Consider the following 7188-nt stretch of genomic DNA (forward strand, 5'->3'; position numbering starts at 1 on the left):
TCTTTTGTGTTTCTTCCATTTACGAATAATCGCACCAACTGTTGTCACCTTCTCACCAAGCTGCTTGGCAATGGGCTTGTAGCCCATTCCAGCCTTGTGTAGGTCTACAATCTTGTCCCTGACATCCTTGGAGAGCTCTTTGGTCTTGGCCATGGTGGAGAGTTTGGAATCTGATTGATTGCTTCTGTGGACAGGTGTCTTTTATACAGGTAACAAGCTGAGATTAGGAGCACTCCCTTTAAGAGTGTGCTCCTAATCTCAGCTCGTTACCTGTATAAAAGACACCTGGGAGCCAGAAATCTTTCTGATTGAGAGGGGGCCAAATACTTATTTCCCTCATTAAAATGCAAATCAATTTATAACATTTTTGACATGCGTTTTTCTGGATTGTGTTGTTGTTTTTCTGTCTCTTACTGTTCAAATAAACCTACCATTAAAATTATAGACTGATCATTTCTTTGTCAGTGGGAAAACGTGCAAAATCAGCAGGGGATCAAATACTTTTTTCCCTCACTGTATACAGGCCGGTCTGACGTAACCAGGGTTCTTTCTACGAGAATGTGCTATAACAAGCAATTTGAATTTTAAACAATTTTTTAGCAAAATTAGCAAATGTTCGCGTAACGAGCGGAGACGGTTTAATCAACTTGTTTTCTTTGGCAGCAGGGAGCACACGGTGGCCTGCAGTTGTTTGCATCGCGCGATTGCAGATGCGCTTCTGCTGCCGTCTGGAATTCTCTTCCTTCTGATATTAGGAAGCCGCTGGGGCGATGCACTTTATTGAAAACTCAGTCACAGACTGGTGGGGCAAGTGCTGTTATTGATCCCCTTTGAAGTCGGACATGGCAAAAGGGAGTATAAATGTCCAGCACCATACCTGGCCACATTTGTTTAATAGGTTCTGCTGATTACCCATTTTACCAGGCACTCATTTAATGCAGACTCAACCTAGAGGACCCAAAACTAGTCTAGATACCATGAGATACTGATAACTGTGGCTGTGTTGGTTGTGCAGCATAACTCGCCACATACACACATATAGGCTATGCACACAAAGATACACAGATACAAACGAGAAAAATCTCCCATATAGTTTTTGACAGATTATATTATTGGGATTAGTTCTGCTAGCGAGCACTTAAGAAGGCCCGTACAACACATTAATGGGTAGATACATACACACAATAACAGCCATTCTCCACTAAACATTGGTGACGTCAACAAGGTGCTTGTGCCAGGCGAAGTGCACACTGAGGGCATGTGGACTGTTGAAGGCTCGTGGGCAGGAGGTTACAGGATAAAGGTGCCATGGGTTGAGTGACAGGGATGACTGGCAGATCTACCACATGTGCTCCCAACTGTTCCAACTTGCTGCATTTTATTCGTCCTGCACTACGCTCGTAGTTGTGAGCATCACTCCACCGCCCTCCATTATTACTGGAGGTGGACATCCTTAATAAAAACTCATCCAGAGAGTCCGATCTTGACACAACTGGTACAAGCTGTCAGAAAGTCTAATCAGCTCCACATCCTTCTGTTACACAGCAGTAAAACTTTTCCCTATCGCGTTTTGCCCCTTATATTTGGCCAAACAGAAGCTGCTTGGGCGCGTAGTGACTGGGCATTTGGGCTAGATGCCCCAGCCAATGCTGCCTCACCTGCCTTAGAAGCTCACTAATGGGAATTTGTCCAGCTCTTTTAAGGATCTAAGCTGCTCACACAATCCAGTTTGTTAAACCCACGGCGGATCGTAGACAACTTGAATATTCAAAACCAGTGTAGATGGTCTTTTAAAAGGGATCCACATTTCTCAAATATAGAGAAGGGAGGGGATATCTGGCTGAGAAGACCCAGAGCTTTATGTGGAGTGACAGGCCATGCAGCTTTCACAGTGCGTTACGCGCTTATTTGGAGTATGACCTCTGCTGCCAAACTGGAGCTGGTTATAAGCACCCTTTCCAGGTATGGACAAAATTTCCACTCTGTCCTAAACTGCCCCACCACTCATGGGGAGTGGAGGGAGGGGATAATACAATGACAGAATACCCAGGCAGGTGCTTTGTTTTTTTAGATGATCATAAACCCCATCTCTTAGTAGTACGCTCTCAGTTCAACAAAATTTTATCCAGCTCATTCTGGATATAATTCTGGTGGGAATGGTTGTAATGTAGAGCTGGGCAGTGATAACGCATGCTCCTGATGAATGAGGAACCGACAGATTGGGACGAGATTCAGGATTATGTAAACAACGCCACCAACACCTGACCAAGAACCCGTTGCAATATTCGTAAATAATTGATTAGTGATGAAACGTGGTACTGAACTGAAAAAAAACCGTGAAAAACTGTTACAAGGGCCCATAGAAGACTACAAGGACCTAAGAAGCCAATGCAAAACTCAGATCTGGCATGACCAGAGGAGGCCTGATGGAAAAGCTACAGCAGTGGAATAATAACTCTCAAACAGTCAAATCAAAGTTGACTTCGCAAAAGTTCAGTCAGCTCAGGGGAGCCTACTTCAATGTGCCCTGCGTAATTACAGATGCTGGTGAGCAGTTGAAGGCAGAAGATAGTATTCTAGAAATAATTCCTCCCAATTTCAGAATTTATCTCATTATAACCCTTTAAATAACTCATCCAAGTCACAGATTTAGTCATGTTAAACTTGCCATTTTAGATATATTTCTTGTGGAAGAGCAATAATTTTAATTACAGTAAATATAGCCCTGTGTAAACATTAATAAGGATTTTTTTTTTCAAATAGTTACTTGTTAGACATTAGCATGAGTGGTGGCTATAGTATATATGATTGGTATTATACTTAGGATGATATTGGTTATAATTCTGAAAGTAATAACTATTTTAATTATGAAATTTAAAAGTACACACATTTTAATTAAACACATTTAAAATTATTCACTTTGGTTATAACTTTGATGACATTAATTATACTGTTGATGGTTGTGGTTGTCATTTTAGAAAGACATGCTGCATAGCAATTAATTAATTCCCAAAACAATAATAAGAATAAAGTATTTTCGAATGCACTACTGCATGCAGGCAGTCCTCCCTATGCCGTGGCAGTCGTAGAGGTTATTAGACCATAATTCTCCAGTGGTCTGTATTTCACTAGCAAACATTCGCCCTGAGCAAGTCTTGACGTGCAGAAAAGGGCATGACAAATGATCTGCTGATCTGCTGAGCAGTCAAATAGTACGAGGTGAGACTGTAATGGGAGGACAAGGGTGGGGGCGTGAGCTCAGTCGCGTGTGACCTCAAACAGCACACGTCTCACCAAGAATTATGAAAAAAATTACACCTGGCAAATGGACATCCATTCATGTTTACGCCCAAGGTGCAACAACTCTGTTGGCATCTTGCTCGGAATGTGACTCATCCAGCCTTGTCACATACAGGCAGTAGAAAGATCAGCGAGGAAAATATTACAATAAAGAGTGCATTTCTAGAGCATCTCGAATACATCTTCATTTCAAGGCGCTGTGTACAACAGTTAGACAAGCATCATAGGGAACAAAAAGGTATGTATAGACTGCATACGTTCATACAGAGAGAACAGACAGTGATGGACATAGGAGAAGTTGGTTTATGACTAGAGACAGTCTCAGAGAATTGTGCCGGAAGGAGGAAATAAGTGGAATTCTATTGAGTTAAGGTTGCATAAAAGCTCCCTTTGTTGCTGGGCGGAAAGGATGGAGGGGAGTAGAGAGCGATGAGAGAGGCGATAGAGGAGAGAGCACGGCGAGAGGAGTGGAGTGACTTGTTTTTTTATCAGGTAAAGCCCACTGAGCTATTCAGCTCTTTTTGAGAAGCGACCTGGCAACAAATGATAGATCAACGAAGTGGCTTAACACGTGGAAATTGATAGCAGCCAAATAATCTCAACGCATGCTTCCAAGTGTGGAGGGAAAACCCGGAGGACCCATCGAAAAATTAATGCGACCAAACGGAGAACTGCAAACTCCAAATAAACAACAGGCATCAGGGTCGGGAGCGAGCCCACGCCATCCTGCATATAAGGCAAGGGAGATAACATCCCTCCACCACGGTGCCGCATCAGAGGGAGAGAGAGGAAGGCAGGAGCAAGTCCAGGGAGGATCTTGAAGATGGCGAGGGCGATCATGTATTTGATCCACACATTAATCGAGAGCCAGTGGAGGAATCGTAAACAAGACCTCAGCTTTACCAACGAAAACAACAGGTGAGACAGAACAAATGTAGTGTAATATGAAAGACAAGTATCCCAGTTAGATGGCACACTTAATAAAAATCCACTTTCTACTTTCATTTAAACATTTACAGCGAAATAAGTTCAACTCCATTGTATCGTCAATTGTGAACTTGGGCTTCGACGCGAATGAGTCCCATAAGCAGCACCACGGAGTGAAGCGGACAGAGGTGCCAATCGCTCTCTGACGTGACTGAGTTGGCACGAGAAAACAATTCAGCCCCGATTGACAGCTTCTGAACAGGGAAGTAGGAGCCAATCGAGTTAACAATTAACACTGTGACTTTTAAATCGACACATTTCCTGTTAAAATTGGATTGACCGTACATTGCAGTGAGGCAAAGGGCAGTAAAGTGACCAAAGCCACCAGGCCCTGTACCAGTATACCGCGTCAGATTAATATGGGGCGCTACAGTGGCGAGATGTTATCTCAATTGCCTCGTATGCAGGAGGTCGAGGGTTTGATCCAGACCCTGACGCCTGCATATTTGGAGTTTGCAAGTTCTCCCCGTAGTCGCGTAGATTTTTTTCTGGGTCCTCCGGTGTTTCCCTCCGCACTTAGAAACATGTGTTTTGATTATTTGGCTGTTAGAAATGTCCACATGACAAGCCACTTTGTTGGGCTATCATTAGTGGCCAGGTCGCTTCTGAAAGTGCGAATAGCTCAGTGGATTTTACCTGATAAATAAAATCGTTTTGTTTTGAATCTCACGTGACAAACACCAAATCCAACCAACACGCCCAGTGCAGAGACGCACTGAAAAAAAATCAGTGAATGCACCAGAATGAAGCAGGAAACATCTCACCAAGTTGTATATGCAACAAAGAGACAACTATAGACAAATAATCAAATTCACAACCAGACCTGGATATAATAAAGTTAATCCCTGATGGATAATGGGCACCCTATGCCCTGTCGGTCGTAGTTTGTTTTGTTTAGTGATACTTCACCACGCTGGCCAGTACAGGTTGGCGAAGCGAGGGCGCCAGGACCGATTCATTTGTCACTCGCCTCTGATATTCGGCCATGGTTTCGTAGTGCAGTGCGCTCAGGACTGTGCAAATGCTCCACCCGATATGCCATGGGCACCCCCGCGCATGAGACATTCAATCTCAATGGAATTTCTGGGTGAAATATTTCTTGAAATTAAAAAATTACAGTGCAAAGAAAGAAAATAGATCAATTGGAAAGTGCAATGACACAGTGGCCAGGTGTGAGATACAATGGATTCAAATTATGAATCAGACTGAACGTACAAGCCAAGCACACCATGGTGGTGCTCGATTTATCCACCCAGCCACACACTTCAGTGTGATTGCTTTCCAGCGCCTATCTCATCACTCGCGAAGGGAGTCGCTGCGTCGGTGTCTCGCCCATGCAGCTCCACGCTACCCACAGCAGACGGCGCACTCCCTGCAAAGGATCCCGGTCGCGCGTCTACTACGCCTACAGCACGAGCTCCAACACACATCTCCCATATATCTTCTTGATTCTTTCGGTAAAGTCACGTAGAAGGGAAATATAAAACAAAATAATAAAAAGAAAACATGTTTTATTTGTATTATTTTATTATTTCTCTTCTACGTGACTTTACCGAAAGAACCAAGAAGATGAATCCCTGCAGTCACGAAAGCTTTAAATCGAAATCTCCCATATAGGTCCACAGACTGGTGGGGCAGTTTCAATTGCATTCATTAGGTATAGTCCTGTAAGCCATGCGGCTTTTGACCCGGGTGCAACCGCAACAAACAAAAACACGAAAAAAGAACATTAAAGTGACTACACGCAACAGAAACATCCAGTAATAAACAGCAAAATCTTCCAAAAAAAACATAAACGCTGTGTGCAAAAATCCCATTGTTAGCGCCCCTATGAAAGTCGGCATTGCAGAAGAGTGGTTGGGTGGTCAGAACCACGCCGGACTGCATTTGTCTCCCCTAAATGTGATGTTTACACACCACCCAGGTACTCATTTGAGTGACACACACACTGACCTCCCTACCCTTCACACTCACACGTGCCACTCCATCTTCCGCACACACAGACTTTGATACACAAATACAACATACACCGTGTAGTTCACACAGGCGGCTTACAGTCTGGACCACGCTACCCACGCTGGCCATTATAGGCGCTCGCTAACACCACTTGCCCCAGACTGTGATTATAGCCCCATAACCTCACCCCCTACCCCACACCACAAACTCCCCACATTCACGCACTCTGTGAAGTGTCACACCTCCCACCGTCCCCCACGCACCACAAACTCCCCACACTCACCAATGCTGTGAAGTATCAAAACACCCACCGTCCCACACGCACCACAAACTAACAACATTCACCCACGCTGTGAAGTGTCACACCACCCACCGTCCCCCACGCACCACAAACTCCCCACACTCACCCACGCTGTGAAGTGTTACACCCTTCACCGTCCCCCATGCACCACAAAACTCCCCACACTCACCCACAGTCCCCCATACACCACAAAACTCCCCACATTCACCCACGGTCCCCCATGCACCACAAACTCCCCACACTCACCCACGCTGTGAAGTGTCACACCACCCACCGTCCCCCATGCACCACAAACTCCCCGCACTCACCCACGCTGTGAAGTGTCGAGTCGCCCGCGTCTCTCGCCCCTGACACGCGCAGACGCGGCCCCGCTCTCCGTGTCGCCTCCTCTGCCGCTCTCTCAGGCTCAGGCCCTGACACCAGCAGTGACATCAAGAAGTCTCCTCCAGTAGCAGCAGGAAGGATAGGGATAGGGGGGTGAGGGGAGGGTTGGTGGGAGGGGTGAGGGGGGGTTGGAGGGGTGCCGGGTGTGGGGAGCTGTGGCACCTGCAAGCACTGTTCTCTATGTGTGTTAAGTGTTACGTTTGATGTTTTATTATTATGATTTGTATCTCTCATGGTAATAAGGTTTCTCAAGCGTGGAA

General features: G+C 45.3%; 1 protein-coding gene across 1 annotated transcript in view; it reads right to left on the minus strand.

Annotated features, from left to right (window-relative positions):
* LOC142922706 (NACHT, LRR and PYD domains-containing protein 3-like) overlaps positions 1 to 6971 on the minus strand; it is a 54536-nt gene extending 47565 nt beyond the window's left edge. Inside the window, exon 1 of the mRNA XM_076063526.1 lies at positions 6853 to 6971. The gene's annotated coding sequence lies outside the window, so the exon portion shown is untranslated. The remainder of the gene's footprint in view (positions 1 to 6852) is intronic.
* Positions 6972 to 7188: the final 217 nt, after the last annotated feature.

This window comes from Petromyzon marinus, unplaced genomic scaffold (assembly GCF_048934315.1).
Source record: "Petromyzon marinus isolate PM22_M1 ecotype Great Lakes invasive population unplaced genomic scaffold, UKy_Petmar_22M1.pri1.0 PM_Scaffold_141, whole genome shotgun sequence".
NCBI lineage: Eukaryota > Metazoa > Chordata > Hyperoartia > Petromyzontiformes > Petromyzontidae > Petromyzon > Petromyzon marinus.